This window comes from Misgurnus anguillicaudatus, chromosome 2, assembly GCF_027580225.2.
Source record: "Misgurnus anguillicaudatus chromosome 2, ASM2758022v2, whole genome shotgun sequence".
Taxonomy (NCBI): Eukaryota; Metazoa; Chordata; class Actinopteri; order Cypriniformes; family Cobitidae; genus Misgurnus; species Misgurnus anguillicaudatus.
In genome coordinates, this window is record NC_073338.2 from 38,411,395 (window position 1) to 38,429,795 (window position 18,401).

Sequence of the window (18,401 nt, forward strand, 5' to 3'; positions counted from 1 at the left end):
CACCTCAGAGAAGACCTTTTTCTGCACAGACAGAATTTATTTTCGATATCCATTATTGTTGGATAATTAAGTTATTTAACTAAGTGGTTAATAGGTTCAAATTAAGCTCTGATTGATAGGAAGTTAGATCAAATTGGTAAATGTCGTAGTGTAACTATAGTACACCCTATTCACCTTATTTTTCACGACAACAAGGGCGGCGCCATTTCGCTCATTTTGTCAACGTTCTTCCGGCCGGCGGCCGCATAGACGATGAGCAGCTGAGGCAGTGACTGAAGGCGACGCGTTAAAGCTTAAAAAGCTCACCCGAGCGCCTTTATGTTTCTTTCTTACCAATTTTAAGCCAACTGAGGAATACCCTTATCCCAAGGTTCGACTACGATGTTCCGGTAACTTTAAACCACGCCGGGTGTTGAAAAGGTGGCCAGTTTCAGGTAAGCTATCTTAGCTAACTTTGTGCTCGTTCGCCTAAAGTTAGATTTGTGAAGTCCGTTCTACAAATACACTTAAGATCAGTAACGTTAGTTTATAAAATGCAACTATTTGAATGGTTTTAATTGTCCACCTATATTTTTATATTTACGATAGTACAACGACATATTATAGTACATTGCATTCTTACAGTAGCCCACGTGATTCCTACAAGTTACTGAGATTTCAGATGCTATATGTCAGTTCATTTCTCATTCAGATATTGACCTATTAAACAACGTATTATTTAACACTGAAGTTAAAGGTTGTGTGTATAATGTTACTGTCTCTTTTTAATGCATCTCTCTCTTACACACTGTTCTGTTTAAGTATGGGTGCCATTTATATATTAATTCTCATGATTCAAGTTTATTTTAAATACTAACATAAAAATGTTTATGGTTATATTGTTTTCACAGATGCATTGATGTGTAGTGATGCAGTGGACAACTGTGAGGATGATACAATCAACATGTTCCTAAACTGTGATGCAGAAACACAATGGGAGGATCCATCCGTCTCTGACCACAACTACACTTTAACATCACAACTCAACCTGAAGCAACCTACATCTGATATGGGAAAACAATGGTGCGGTTTCCCTGACAGGGCTTATCCTGGTCCCAAGCTAAAATGCATATTTGAGCTACAATAATTTAAAAACACCTTTTACTGACATACCTCAACATATATGAGTGCCATTGTTTTGTCACAAGATGCGCACCAGTCTTGTTTTTTTGTAGGGTTTGTTTGTAAAAACTAAAATGTCCTAATATAATTAAATCCTAATCCTGTAAACCCTGTCCGAGAAACTGCTTCAATGTGTTGAGCTGGCACAAATGTACAAATCTCTACTGAGAAACAACCATCTTTGGTTCAGCTTTACACAGGGTTGATATTGCATCCATTACACAGTCGCCAAGCACTTTACCAGTACATACACCAACAGCTTCCAGATAAACACTTGGGATCAGCTCCTGATGACTCCGATAAAGCTGTGTCTTAATTTATTGCAGGGTGGTCTTGCTTTACCTGTTGTAAAGTTACATTAAACCTTCATATGTGATCAGATGTCATGCAGTGATATTAAACTTTTACAGTGTGATCAGATGTTGTGCATTTATATTAAACCTTTACAATGTGATCAGATGTTGTGCATTTATATTAAACCTTTACAATGTGATCAGATGTTGTGCATTTATATTAAACCTTTACAATGTGATCAGATGTTGTGCATTTATATTAAACCTTTACAATGTGATCAGCTGTTACATGTCATGCAGTTATATTAAACATTTACTATGTGATCAGATGTAACCTCCCATGCAGTTATATAAACCTTTACAGTGTGATCAGATATTATCTGTAAGGAATTTCTTAAACCATGTGTGAGCTTTGTAGATTCCACTTAAAAGGATTTAAGTCTCCTGATTTGAAGGAATAAGTGTTGGCAAGTTTGCAAATGAATTCTATCATGGTACCACATAAAAACGAAATAGTTATTGGACTGGCTAAGGTGCACATTTGCTATAAAAAAAGACGAAATCACTGTGTAAATATTGGTAGACATACTTTTAATAATTTTCAATGTTGCTCCATCAACTCCTGACAGGACAAGGTAATTAAATATGCCAGGTTACTTGCCACGCCCGCTTCATATCGTCTAACCACGAGACGATTGATGGGACAATATAAGACTATCCGAGCGTCGTATGAAGTTTTAACCGTGCTCCTAATTTAAAACATTTACAGCAGTAGCGATATTTGTCATTTCGCTAAAGTTATAGTGAACTACAAACAATCTTCTAACCACCAAACTAACCACCGAATGCACTGTGCCATATTAGCAGCGGAAGTCGGTTGACAAAATGCGGAAGAACGAAGAATTAAAAAGGGGCGTGGCGGAATAAGGTGAATAGATAGCTTAAACAACCAAAAGTTGCAGTGTGAGAAATCGGATTAGATCACTGTTGTTTAAATACAGCATTACCTGCAATGTATTTTCACCTGTAGTAAAGCTTGAAGTGCTTTAGGGAAAACAATCTCCATAATTCACCATAATCACATTATTCTTCAACATATAAATAATAATAACTAATGGAAATGTTTAATGGTTCTTTTAGTCCATAAAATCAAAATAGATCTTCTCAAGTAGATACGCAAATTTCTTAAGACATTTAAAAGGATGGCATTCACAGGTAGTCATATTTTTCGTACCTGCCTCTAAACATGTAAAAATGCGAAGTGTTCTACTGCCCATTTCACACGAAGGTTATGATAAGTGAAAGACTTTATTGAAACAAGTAAAAAGTAGGAACATTCAAGAAAGACGACAGTAAAATTGTCTGTACATCATTTAAAACAAAATGCTAAGAAAGATGCATATATTCATTGTTTTAGTATATTGATTAGTCACAACACTTTAAAATAAAAAGTATTACTATTAAATGCCAGTAAAATTTCCTTTAATTCATCTCATTTTAAAGAAATTCAGGAACCACACCAATTGACAACTTTATACTGTTCACATTCCATTAGGAAATAACTTAACAGCAATTGAAACACTGAATTAATAAATGGCTTATATCAATTTAGTAGTAACTACTGTATGCCTACCTTTTTATTAATCATTATAGAGCACTTTAAAAACTTGTTAAACACTTGTAAAACCAAAAAACGGACCAAAGCATACCAAAGTGAGGTATAAACTGATATGCACGTAAACCAAATAGCATGCATAGACGTAACAACAACCTTTCACTGCAGTGAATTTTTTTTCACATGTGGAACACTGATACGGCTTTCTTAAGATGTGCACTTTTTCGTGAGCTCTCAGGTCAGATTTTTTTTTTAATCTCTTGCCGCATTTTGGACACAGGTTGGACCTCAATGATTTAGATGTAGCTGTGGGTGGTGGATGAGGTTCCTCTTCATATTCACTTGTTGAAGGAACTACGTCATGTAGCATCACATCTCCGTCTACATCCTCATCCCTAGAAGCACACATCAAAGTTTTTTATATGATGCAATGGAAAAGCTAATTATATGACAGCTTAAACTAAGCCAACATAAGAAGTAAAAGTTGGTTGTTCCCATTTTTATATTTCAGAGGGTTTTGTTAAAAGAAAATAGCTTTTACCTGGTTTCACTTGACTGCTCTCTCTGAAAACATATAAAACAAACATGTTAAGAATTCAGATGCTTTATAGGAAGTAAGCTTGATGTTATGTATATTCTTTAGTTGTTTTTCATTGATTCATATTTGATCTCCTCCATCACCATCTGGACCACAGTAATGTCTTAATGCTGACCACAGTGTTCATTTCCTCTGATGTTTCTTCACCACTGACTTCAGTCATCTAATTATGTTAAAGGAATATTCCATTTTCTTAAAAGAAAAATCCAGATAATTTACTCACCACAATGTCATCCAAAATGTTGATGTCTTTCTTTGTTCAGTCGAGAAGAAATTATGTTTTTGAGGAAAACATTGCAGGATTTTTCTCATTTTAATGGACTTTAATAGAGCCCAACATTTAATACTTAACTCAACACTTAACAGTTTCAAAGGACTACAAACGATCCCAAACGAGGCACAAGGGTCCCATCCAGCGAAACGACTGTCACTTCCGTCAAGAAAAACAAAAAATATGCACCTCCAAACCACAACTTCCCGTCTAGATCCGGTTCGTGATGCGCCAGCGCGACCCCACGCAATATGTCATGACGTCAAGAGGTCACAGAGGACGAACGCGAAACTCCGCCCCAGTGTTTACAAGTGTGTTGAAACAGGACCGTTCCTACGTTGTTGTATGTCAACTGATACTAATTATGTCTTTGTGTCAGTTTATTGTTTACAATGGTCAAATGTGCGTTTTATATATGTAAAACGTGACCTCCCTACGTCACTACGCATTTACGTTAGGTCGCACTGGACCGGACCTAGATGAAAAATTGTGGTTTAAAAGAGCATATTTTTTTATTTTTCTTGTCAAAATTGACAATGGTTTCGCTAGATAAGACCCTTATGCCTCGTTTGGGATCAGTTATAGTCCTTTGAAACTGCGTCGAAAAAAACCGCTACGTGTTGAGTTAAGTATTAACTGTTGGTGTCCATTAAAGTCCATCAAAACGAGAAAAATCCTGCAACGCCTTCCTCAAAAAACACAACTTCCTCTCGACTGAACAAAGAAAGACATCAACAATGGAATATTCCTTTAATATGGAGTGACTCTATTCTATCAGATCAAATTTGCAGTTTTTTGTTTTTATTGTTACAGGAGCTGTATATAACATTGACTTGTTGTGGTTGAACTTAGTACCACAGTCTAAATTCAAAATATTGGAGATGTTTCTTTCCCTGACCCCCTTGTTTTAAGTACAAATATCTTAAAATTCTTAAATCAATATGCATTTTCTTAATGAGCAAAATGACCTTAGAAAATAAGTCTAGTTTTTAGACAAAAAAAATAAATTTAAGTGAGTTTTTCTTGAATTAAAGACATTTCATGAAAATCTGACTTTTTCCATGTTTAAGTGCTATAATTGACCCAGTACTTCTATCAATTTAGAAAATGTGAAAAATTTCATCCCAGTAACTTAGTTTTGGTAAACTGTTCTCTGCAAGCATGTGAAAAAATAGTTAATTAAAATTTGTCTCCTTTTTGATGTCAGAAGTAGATAATACCATCCCTAATCTGCACGATCCACCTTAAAAAATTCACAATTTTGCTCACATCTGCAAAGTGGCATTTGTAACATACTATAATAAATGTTTATATATTTTGAGCTAGAACTTCTCATATGTAATTTGGGGACACCAACAATTTATTTGATATCTTAAAAAAGTCTTGTGAAATGTCCCCTTTAAGTGTTTGAGAAAAAAGTTTTCTCCTCCTCAGCTCTTGTTTATGGCAACGATCATGATATGTTTAAAGGAGGTGTTATGCAGGCAGTGTTTGAATGCATACTATAGATGTGTGCACAATCTAGCACCAACTCAAGTCTAATCCTCATGCAAGATTTATTTAAATTTAAATACATTTTTTAAATATAATTGGCTTATTTTAATTGCTTGGTTAAACTTGATTTTGCACTGTTGTTTGCATTATTTAATTCCACTGTATACTACTCTGCAGTGATATTATTTTGTAGCTATATACTATGTAAATTCTATTTTTGTTGTTTATTCTTCTAAGGCTGCTGGTCTTTAAGAGCTTCTAAACAAATTTCATTATATTTTTATAATGACAGTAAAGTTTCTATTCTATTCTTGCAGTGTAGTGTCTAGTGTTAAATTCAGTATTTACATTTTCAATGGTTTTGAACAAATATGTAATTTAATGTGAAACGTTGTAAGTGTGGATATGAGGGGCATCAGATTCTCAAGTGAGCGGTGTTTAAGCAATCAGTTTCTGTGCGTTTGTGGAGCACGTCACAAAAAAGAACTGAAAATTGTCATATCATTTTAAAATCGTTTTGTTAATATGCTAATTATTTAAGTGCAACATATTTCGTGTATGCCTATTTATTTTATTAAATTTCCTCTATACACAGAATAGCTGCAGGTGCGTGATGTGACTGACCATCATCTTGTTGTTTTTAAGATGTTTTAGATAATGAGTGAACAACGTGAATCAAGCAAGGAATTAATTTCGATATTTGAAATAGTCTGTCTGCCCAACGAGCTGCAGTTGTGGCTGAATGAAAGTAGAATGAAACACTTGACTTTCACAAACTGTTTCTCCGGCTGCGTTGTCTACCCGTACTGCAGCTTGTTTCGCGGTCCCGAAAGCTGTCAATCATCTCCGTCTCTCAATGATTGTTGTGAAAGTACTGACGTAATTTTCCGGATTTAAAATTCTAAATATCAAACATGTTTGATAAGATCGGGGCGGCCCCGATTTGCTTGAGAGCATATCGGAAGGTGTAAGTTTAGACTTTTAAACATCTCACATTACAGGATAATCTCCGCCGAACTTCGGAGCCGATCAAGGTCCATTGCCCGATTTTCCCTCGGATTCTTGGGAGGGGAAAATCGGGGTAAATTCGGCCCGATTATCCTGTGGTGTGAGCCAAGCATAAGGTAATAAAAACATAACGGGTCATTATCGGGGCCGGATTAACCATACGGGCAACTGGGCAATTGCCCAGGGGCCTCATTATAAAAAGGTCTTTATACACCCCTGATAATATAGTTTGGATATTATTTTGCATTTCTGTGAAGAGATCCTTTTAAAAATTACACACTGCACCTTTAAAATGTTAACAATATTGGTGATAGCTATGGAAATGTGTCATCAGAGTTAATCCAGTAATGGAAAATTTTAAGTATTATAGAGAATTAAATATATTGATATATTTTCTCGTGGATATGTGTTTACTTATTCTAGATAAAAAAAACACAACACGGAATGTACTAATAATAGACGTTTTTCGTTAGGAGAACGTTTTGCTAATCTGGCTAACAAAAAACTAACCTTGAAAAATAACGTTCTGTTAACCAAAAACTAACGTAAGGGTAACGTTTAGGAAACAAAACTCGATTTAGTGGGGTGAATAAGGAATGACAGACAGGCTCGTGTAAGGATTAACAAAAAGGCGACATCTAGTGTACAAAGCTAGGAAATACGGAAAAGACCGATCATGGTGTTTGAAATCGACTACGTTAAAAAAAATCGACAGATATGCCCTTTTTTCTTTTTGCCCAGTCCTACTCTTTTAAGATCTTTAATGCAAAAATGTACACCTTTCTTATAGTAAAAAAATGCAATGCCGCACTTACCATCTCACTTTCTGCATCCCGCACAAGGTTTGGTTTTGCGTTGCCGTCATCTGAGATGTTACAAACGGTGGCAAAACATAAAACACTCGGATGCTGCTGCAGAATCACAGAACAGCTAGTCCCCCTCAAACAAACAGGACAATCCAGAGTCTTGTTGAACTCCCAGTAGCTCTGTAAGCAGCTTTTACACAAACTGTGGCAACATTTTAAAACAACGGAGTTTTCTAAAGACGAACAGCAAAGGTAACAATCCTTCACAGGCGAAGGTGAGATGTTAGCCATGTTGTCACTGCGTTTAAGCCCACGTATATGGGGTGTGAAAGCTGAACTTCCTTTGCTAACTAAGCAGACAGTCGTGTCAATCGTCGCGTCCCTTGTCGTGTACTGATTTCGTGACATAGGCCGTTTAAGAATTAACGTAAGACTCTCGTCGTCACCCTTTTCGCCTGAAAATGAACGAGAGAAGCTGTCTGAGAAGCTACGTGACGTCTCCGCCGTGTCGTCTGCATATTTTTTTTCTTAATTTAAAGCCTTTATCAAAGTGTTTTTTTTTTTTTTTTAGTTATTATCCTTTGTGCAATGTTATTGTAACAGTTATCTACGGATTTTTATTTTATTGATGTTAATTTGATTAATTTTGTTGTTATATGTAGTAAAAGCACTAATAAAACACCAATAGCCTAATTGTGTTAAATGAAAGCCAGCTATAGTTTGTAACCGTGTCCCAGCTATGAGGCCACCGAGGTCCGGACCTCGGTAAATGTTTCATGTAAAAAATAAAATTCGAATTTTTCTGAATTAATAATACCTTTAGAGTAGACGACTCACATTGGCATCCTTGTATATAATTGAGTTTGGACCGTTTACTGTATAGTTTTGTGTAAAATGACAGAGATTGGCTTAATGAGACGCTGGGGGCTGCAGCATTTGCAGTGTTGCCAGAGCCCATTGTGAAAAATCCTCTTTAGACGTTGTGTTTAATGGTTTAGCAAATAATGTGACACTTTGGGAAATTTATGAAGTAAGAATTGTTTGTGTTAGCAATATCTCTGAAAGACAAGGTCTTAACTTATTTCTTTCTTTATGGCCTATTTTGTTTTCGTACTAATATCATGGCAACACGGGGTGACCAGCACCTAAACAGTAATCAAATGGCGCATCATTCAGCGTGTGCAGGTTATTGCTGAGATGAAACTTTAAGACACACGCAATAATCATCATGATTATGGATGTAAGAAACGCTTTCAACACTACAAATCAGAAAATTACATAACAGGTTAAAATGAAATATGCCAATGTAAACAATGGCCATGAAGAAGGCTAAGTTATTTCATTCAGATTAGGAGTTAGCATTTAAAAAAATTCATGCTGAAAACATTCATACGAGCACTAAACAAAGTTCTTTTTTATATTGTCTCATATTGCTTATTAAAACGATTAATATAATGCTATAATAAGCAATTATCCACCCTAACAATAAATTAATAACAAATTGTTATCTAATAAATAATATAAAAATGCCCACCCCAAAAACATATAGACATGTGTATCCAAAGTGTAAAATGGCAAAAAACGTTCAGACAGAATACATAAGATCTAGGTAAAAAATAAAATGTTGGTATATTAACTACAAAATTGGTGCACAAAATGGTACATTTACTACTTAAATGTGTATTTTAGTGCACTTTTTTTCTCCTGGGATAGCCTTTGTTAACCCTGGACCTCTCTCATTTTCAAACCCTGGCTATATGTTTGTAACAATTAAAGGTAATTAAAACCGTTAGTTCATAGCACAAACATAAATAAGACCAGCTTCACTTTTTTATTTTGAAATTTATATAGCGTGTCAAAGTATAAAAACGGTAATTAACGACAAATTGTGATAGTTAGGCTACTGTAAATGATAAAGATTAAGCTTTATAAAAAATTCCATAAACGTTCATTTCTAAAAGGAAACACACTGAAATTACTGATTTTATAGACACTACGCTACGCTTTATTATTTTGCAGAGAAATAGCCTACCTGCTTGCTTGCTTACTTTGACTTTGATCATCTCTATATTCAGCATAAATCAGAGACAATAGTGTCAAATATATGTTTGGTGCAAATATTATTCATGTCATCACCGAAATTTAAAGAAATGGCTTACCTGTTTTGTAGCTAAACTTTTGACAAGATAACCACCCTTTTTTAAATACAGTTTAAAATTTATACGTGTCGAAAAACTATATAAAACAAAGTTTTTTATGTTTATAGTTTGATGAACTCATATGACACGCAGAGCAAATAGCGTGTTCGGCGCAGCACCACGGCCAGCGCGCAACATTTAAACATTTATACAACGAAAAGAAATCCTAAATTTACAGACTTAAACTAGATCACAATTTGCCTTTTATATAAAAAAATAAAGTCAGTAACAAGATGCAGAACAAATGTGTGCAAATAGCGTGATTCGGCGCAGCAGCTCGGACAGCGCGCAACATTTCAACATTTATATAACGAAAAGAAATCCAAAATGTACAGACTTAAACTAGATCAGAATTTGCCTTTCATAATAAATACAAAATAAAAGAAAGTCAGAAGTAACAAGATGCAGAACAAATGTGTGCAAAATGCCTGAAGTGCATGCAGGGGAACAAAACACAAGCCACAATAAGACACAGCCCCGAGTGATATATAAAAAATAAAGAAATTATTAAAATGACGAAAGTATAGCCAGAATGTCCGGCTTCACGGTTATTTATTCACCTGAAAACCCCTTCTCATATGAACATGCAGCCCTGTCACGTTTTTATTTTTATATTAATGCACTTTAAAAATATTTATTGAACGCTACTTTTTACATTATTTGCAAAGTATTATCATAATGATAGTAGGCTGCACTAATATATTGGGAGAAAGCTGTTGTATGTGAAATCACATACCCTTATGGCCAAAATTGAATTATCCTCATTTTTGAGACATCTGCGACGATTCGACTGTGAGACTGGTAGGCTTCTTTAATCTTCGACTATTGTTGAAATGTGGTGTTATATTAATATTATAAATATATTTATGTTGTAATATATTTCCAGAGTATTCGTCCAAAAACGAACAGACTCATGTGTAGCCTAAGACAAAATCTAAAGGGCTTTTGATCAAGCTGCTGCAACTGGTACACAAGTATTAGTTAAATGTAAACACTAGTTTGGGGACTGAAGGATCTAACTGCCTTCTAGCTTTAATAATTTTGAAATGCCATTTATTTGTGAAGTTTAGTGATTTGGAGATTTATAAAATTTTGTTTTATATTTAATCAGAATAACATGTCGGGACGAAAAATTGTTTATACCTTGGATTATCTCTGGCCTGGAAACATTATTTTTTACCCTAAAATTAAATAGTCCAAGTTCATTAATGCTGCTACGTTAGATTTGCGTTTATGAACACTACTATAATCCTAAATGAAGATAGGCTATATTTGAAGAGTTTGGTTCCAAAACGCGATAAATGCCTTTTTAAACAGAAAAAAAGTGGTTTTCATCTTGTCACTTTCTTGGTATATGAAAACATGTTTTTACCGAAATTAGTCAAAATGGATTTATTGCGTTTTGGAACCAAACTCTTCATTTGTAATGCCGACTCTATGGTGATCATTTACCATCTGAAAACCTTCCTTAGGCACATTATAGAAGTGCATCTATATTGTAATAACAATCATTTCCAGACGCTTTTACACACGTACGTTATCCACACGCAAGTTATTCAGACGCTTATACACACGTACGTTATCCACAAGTACGTTATTCAGACGCTTATTCACACGTACGTTATCCAGACGCAAATTACAAAATATCAATTTCTCAGGTACGCCGCCGCCACCCCGCCTCTCACATTTGGCGCAGCTCCAACACGTGACCGTGACGTCAAACGCATTAAATTATACGTCTGACGGCTCTATCCTATAGGATTTTGGCCAGACGGCAGGCGAGCGTATACACGTTAGCTCTCATGTCTGTTAGCTAATCAATTATGGCGCTCGTTTTGTGTCAATTGGAGACGAGACTGACAAGCACGACAGATAACACACGTGTATACGTGCGTGTACGTCTCCATTTGTTTTATATGGAGACGTACACGCAAATATCACGTCGCGTAAACACGTCAATAACGTGTAGCTGTTGATCTATACAGACGTCATGTTGGCGTCACGTTAGAAATCACCGTGTGGATTACGTCTGTATGTAGAAACGTCTAAAGGACATGCGTCTGCCATACGTCTGAAGAACGTGCGTCTGTCTGGCGCGTGAACCGGTCTATTTTTCATTATTGTCTTATACATTTACTGAGCACTTGCTATTAAATCAATGATGAATATCAGACAGGGGCACTTCAGGGGCCAATCAGATTTCATTGGCCAATTGTCATTAGAGATAATCATGTTTATTTTGGCAAAGTTTACGTAGGACTACATTTGATTATATCGAATGCTGAATTTCTGTACCATACATCATGTATCCCAATGCTAGACGTAACTTTGTTATTTAAGTGTAGCTACTGTCATGTATTGTCATACGATCTGCTGAGGGGAAAATAAAACAGCAGTATGCTAAAAAATTAAGATAAAGTGTTTTATTATTGTATTAAACTGTTGTATTAAAAGTGTTCTATTTTTTTATTGCTTCAACTAGGCTACTACTGAGGATGTAATGTCATTACATTTAAAACTATTTAAGATAAATGTACTATTTAATAGAGCTATAAACATCAAAGTATTTATAAGTCTAGCAGTTTATTAAATCTTAGCCTGACTACAATTTTTTGCAACTACAATGTTGAGAGCAGAGCATACAAAAATCTCACCCAAAGTCAGACAAAACAATTTACAGCTCGGATAAATACACAGAGGAGCAGTAATAGAGAAGCAACTGATGCATTTTGTTTATGGAAAAACAAACACTTGAAACTAAATTAAAACAAGAAATTACCACTAATTCATCTAACCAGTAGATGGCTGCAGAGGACCACTTGCATTATCACTTCCACTCCCTAAATCGACTAGAGTAGAGAAAATACTGACCCATAGAACAATTATGATTCATGCTTTCCTTTATCCCCCACAAAATTATTTTCTTTAAAACACCTTTGATAATCAATAAAAATTGATTTTGTTTGTTTAAATGTACGGTTGTTGATTGCAAACTGTACAGAAACTGTCGTCCACATTACATGGAACAGTTTCACATGACTGTATTTTTGTTTTGAGCAAAAAAGGGGGGAACAATGTTTCACATGTTGTAACAATTTAGCAGATCTACATCAGATCTAAATTTCTCTACTTCTTAGTCTTGTTTAAATAGTCAGAATAAACTGACAATGTTATGTTGAAAGACGTAGTTATAACGCTCACCTTAAAAAATGTTTGCACTACTAGATGTTGTGTATTCAAAGGAAAATATTTCAGTCAATTTCATTGGCGGAGTTTTACGTTTATGACTGAGGGGCACCTACAGGCAAACAAAGGTACTGTAATACTTTGAGATTTGCAAGAGTGCGGTTTCATGATTTTCACGTAATTTAATTCATTTCAACCATATTCTTAAGTGACTTAATCTACCTATTAAAATTAGACAAATAAAATATGAATTCTTATATTTCTATTTCATTAGCTCATACAAAATCCCCTTTGGCTCTGGTCTCCATTCATGTGTTTGTTTGTCCCAGTTTTGGCAAATAAGTCTTGATGTACTGATGAAGCCAGTCATTTTAAATCCAAAATATGCAAATTCAAGCACCTTTAAAAATACTGCACTGCACCTTTTTCACAGCATGTCAAAGCTCTAAATGTTATCCTAAATGTTATTTTAAGTACATCCAACTTAATATAGTTTGTTGGCCGAAATTTATTTCAGAAGTAGTTTTCTTAACTCAAAATAATTGATGCAAACTGTTGCATGTTACTTCTTTTGTTGAGTCCAAGCAATATTTGTTAGAGTGTAGCGGTGTTGGTCTGTCTAATATTTACTAAAAACAACCCAGGACTTTATTTACTATCCTTTTGCACATACTGTTTGGCCTTAATGTAGGTTATAGACTTTGATACATTTCTTGAATCATCCTCAAAATTTGCTAACCAGTAAATGCATTTCTCAAAGCAATTTATACTCACAGCATCACAAAATGAATTTTCTGCAAAAGCATGCAACTTGCTCAAATTTGATCTTTGTTCATTTCTCAAAAGAATGTAAATTAACATATCGGTGCCATCAGAATGAGAAGTTCTTGTGTCATTATTCACAAACAAGTCAAAATACTTAGTCATGTTGTCAACATAAAAGTGTAATTGAGCAGTATTTTCACCTTGGCCAGAATGTTATGATGAACAGACAGTTATTTAGTTATTTAGTTAGTTAGTTAGTTACAGTTATGATATAAAGTATGCACAGGACTATATGGTCCAGAATGTTTATCCATTTTGCTAAATCGTTGAGACCATCAAGTATTAATTTTCAAATAGTCTGCTATAGTGTATGTGAACAATGCTACTCTGAGCTTGGGTAGCAATGAGAGTGATAAAGTGTGCACAGACTATCTGACCCCCTCCCCCACCTAAGGTTTTTAACTTGAATATAGAGCACACCAAATGAAAATGATAAACACATTTATTGAATGGTTATGCTATTATTAATTTGCCATTGAATGTAAATACCAAAATTTGTAATCTATGATAGGCTACAGTTTTCTTTGTGTTCACTGTATACTTTACTTTGTCGTCCCCCAGGGGAAATTTGTCTTGGGCCTCACAATCACTGCATTACAAACGTACACAGCTCATACATGGCAATTAGAAAACAACAGTTACACATACAACCCCCCCCCCCCCCCCCACACACACACACACACACACAGTACACACATTACAACAAGGAACAATCCAGTCCAAAGCTCCATACTGGGTAACGTACAAACAACCGGCTATTTATCATTAATCATCTTTATGGCAGTTGGAATAAAAGAGTTTTTATATGCATTTAATTTGCATTTTGGTACTCTGAAACGTCTACCTGAAGGTATAGGAGGACAAACTCCTTATACAAGATGTGTGTGGGGTTATCTAAAATTTTCCGTGCCTCCCTGAGAACTGACTTTTTATAGAGTGCCTGCATGTAGCCCTGGTCTGAATGACCTACAATCTTTAGTGCAGTTTTAACCAGACGCCCCAACCTGGACTTTAACTGAACTTTCAAATTGCCATACTAGGTCTGCATGCCATACTGTATAACATTCTCTAAGATTATATGGAAAAATAAGAACAAGAGCCCGCTAACGACACCATACAGTCTCAATCTTCTAAAAAAATACATCCTCTGCCGGAGCTTAGAACAAAGACTTTCTATATGAACATGCCATGTAAGTGAGCAGTCCATAAAAACACAAAGATATTTATAAGAAGAGACCTGACGTATATGAAGAGACCTGACGTATGGGAGTGCTATGGATACTCACTAAACTTGATTCAGAAACTGCTCTAGGGTCAAAGATCATTTCCTCAGTCTTTTTCACATTCACAACTAGATGGTGAGCGTCACACCAATCTACAAACTGCTTAATTTTGGAGTGATAGGATGCTGTGTCTTGATCCCTATATAATAAGCCCAAGATGGCAGTGTCATCTGAAAATTTAACAATATAATTGTGTGGGTGTTTACTCACACAGTCATTTGTGTAGATGGTAAAGAGGACTGGGGAACTCACACACCCCCGAGGGGCCCCTGTGCTTATAGGCTTTAGTTGTGAAACTTCTTTATTGACTCTAACATACTACATCCTATTTGTTAAGAAAGAATAGTACCATCTAATAATAATGGGGCTAACACACATATTCTTCAGACTTTCTAACAGTAAATAGGGCTGTATTGTATTGAACGCTGAACTAAAGTCAATAAAGAAAAGACGTGCATAGGCCCTAGTGTCCTCAAGGACCAGGTGGGTGATGCTACTTATGGCATCGCCTGTGCTTCTCTGGCATTTGTAGGCAAACTGCCAGGAATCAAGTTTGTGGCCTACCTGAGTTTTTAAAAGACAAACCATGTATTTCTCAAGACATTTCATGACTATTGAAGTCAAAGCTATTGGTGTAAAATCATTATTTTCTACAGGACATTGACATTAACAGGATAACATTGCGTTATAGATCATTTACAGCCAAGATTATGTCATTAAAACATTAAAATATAACATGCCATATGAACCAACAACAGCGCATATAATTACCTAGATTGCAATTTATAATGCAGCAACTTTAAATTCACATGTTTCAATTCTGTGTGATTGAATTTGGAAAATAATTTTTAAATATAATGAAAATCTGCAAACTGAGAAATTTTTTTTGAGGATTTAAAAAATATTTACAATTATGTTCCTGTAGTAAGTAGTTTTCATCTTTAAAATTGTATTAGAAAATCATATGTCCTTTTGAAAGAAGTGGAACATTTGCCAAAATATAACAATGCCTTACCGCCACCTACTGGCGGTCTTATTTTTTATTTAGTTTTATATATGTTTGGGTTCCTTTAATTTTGGCATTTACAAGTTTATATGAGCTTGCTAGGATTTCATTTTTATAACAGATACACAGAGCATAATGATGCCCGGCCTAGTCTAGTTTATTTTATTATTCATTTTAGTATATTTCCTGTCCCAATGCATGCATTTGTTGTGAGATTACCTTTTTGATCAAAGTATATTGCCTTGATTTTTCTCAAGGATGTTAAATATTTACTTTAAAAGTCTATTTTAAATAGCTATTTATGTGATATTTCTATCTGCTGTTGAAATTACTTATCTAATTTGAAAATATCTTAAATGATCGGATTTTACAGCCATCACTGTTTGAATGGTGTCCTAAATAACACAAGCCCTTCATACAAGTAACTGTATAACAGTTTATGTGCACTATTTTGAAATTAGACACGATAAGTATGACGTTAAGACGAACGCACGTTCTCCACGCGCATATAAATTAGACACGGTAGTATGACGTTAAGACGAACGCACGTTCTCCACGCGTATAACAGACGCACGTTCTTTACGCGCATGTCACGCGCACGTTAACACGTCTTTAAGCTTGGTTTGGAAAGAAATGACACAAAGCGAGCGCCATAATCAATCAGCAGAAAGTTCAGCTTTCACACCCCATACACGTATTCCGAAATCAGATAGCAGGCTTCTCTTAGCGCGCACACACCAAACGGACGAGGAAAGTGCAATTTGGACGCGTGTCGCGCGCTCCGTTGCTGCGAAATGTAACACATTCAAGTAGCCTACAGCGGAGCCGCGTTTTTCAGAATTAAAGCACAATAACAACAACATCTCTTATAAAGATTTTATTGATTTATAATCTACATGGAGTACAAAAACGTGTAGCCTACTTAAAATGTTGATAGTTAACCTTGGAAAATAAATAATTATTATAAGAATTCCAGGTTTTGTGCATTCATGCACTCTAAAAAATGCTGGGTTGTTTTTAACCCAGAACTGGGTCACTATTGGACAGAACCAGTGTTGGGGAAAGTTACTTTTAAAAGTAATGCATTACAATATTAAGTTACTCCCTAAAAAAGTAACTAATTGCATTACTAAGTTACTTTTCATGGAAAGTAATGCTTACGTTACTTTTAGTTACTTTTGCGTTACTTTTTCTTGGCTAAAGCTTGATCTCTTTCAGGCCTTGCAGGTGTTTTTATGACTGAAAAGTTCTGCATTCAGAAATTGCATATTTCATCACAAAAATGTTTGGCTCTGGCCTGCCATCTCAGTTTCTGACTCAAACTGTTTCCACACAGGCACAAAGAGTGCATACGTTTAGTTTAATTCAGTACATATTTTTTTATCAAATTAATTAAACTAAAAAATAAACTTGATTTAATTTTTTGAAAAAGTAATGTGTACATTTAAAAAGTAATGCGTTACTTTACTCGTTACTTCAGAAAAGTAATATTATTACGTAACTCAAGTTACTTGTAATGCGTTACCCCCAACACTGGAAAGAACACACTGCCGGGATAAAAATGACCCAACTGCTGGGTTATTTTAACCCAACTGCTGGGTTGTTTCAACATGGTTGATTGACAATAACCCAGCAATTGGGTTAAAACAACCCAGCAGTTGGGTCACTTTTAACCCGGCAGTGTGTTCTGTCCAATAGTGACCCAGCCCTGGGTTAAAAACAACCCAGCATTTTTTAGAGTGTGAATATGCGGATCAGCCATTTCACAGAATGGGTGCCGTTTGCATGACCTTATCTGAAGCATTTTATTCGTTGTGTTTCATTGTAAATTATACGGAGCAGGTGCAGATAACAAACGCTTTGCTTTTTTTCTACTATTTGTTTTTTCAGTGTTCTACTGTGGGTAGCAATGTGCGGCAAAGACCAATGGCCCCTGCACGCCGAATAGAGTGTAAATGATTGATGTTACAATTGCTGTGTAAAAATAGAACAAGTAACAGGTATGTAAATATGGTTCCCAGGGCATTCCTGTGTGACTTTCTAAAGCTTTTGACACCAACAACCAATTTTTGTAACTGCAATAAACACTTTATTTTACAGTGTATTAGGTATACATTACATTCACTTACTATCAGAGGTGGACAAAGTAGGCTACACAACTCCATTACTTTCAGTAAAAGCACACTACAGCTCAAATATTAAGGTAGAAGTTGTTTAAGTATAGTGTTTAAGTATCAATGGTAAATTTTCTTTGTAACACTTTACAATTAGGTTGTATTTATAAACATTAATTGAAGCATTAGCTAATTAACAATGACCAGTATAGTTTTCATAATTTATCTTAATTTATCTCTGTTTATCAATACAATTGTTCATGTTAGTTTAATGTGCTTTAACTAATGGTAACAGATACAACTTCTGATTTTAAAAATGTATTAGTACATGAATTGATTTATTACTGTTGCTGTGTGTGATACCTAAATAACATGTCTCTAAAGCAACTTACAAAATACTTGTGGTCATGACAGCAGAAAAAATGGTAATGTTTTACAAGTTCTATTTGGAATGGAAATTACGCTAGCTAACAATATATCCTGCAGAAATAATGTTAATAACAGCATGAAACAAAAATTATCTATTATGGAACCAAAAGGGTG

At 35.1% G+C, this 18,401-nt stretch overlaps 1 protein-coding gene and 1 long non-coding RNA gene across 2 annotated transcripts in view; one reads left to right on the forward strand and one right to left on the reverse strand.

The window, feature by feature from the left end:
* The window catches only part of LOC129442830 (uncharacterized), a 52,794-nt gene that overhangs the window by 18,877 nt on the left and 15,516 nt on the right, over positions 1-18,401 (reverse strand). The window lies entirely within an intron of this gene.
* On the forward strand, positions 207-1,732 carry LOC141350247 (uncharacterized). Its single transcript, XR_012358291.1, has 2 exons — positions 207-434; positions 891-1,732. It is a non-coding gene; the product is annotated as an uncharacterized lncRNA (long non-coding RNA).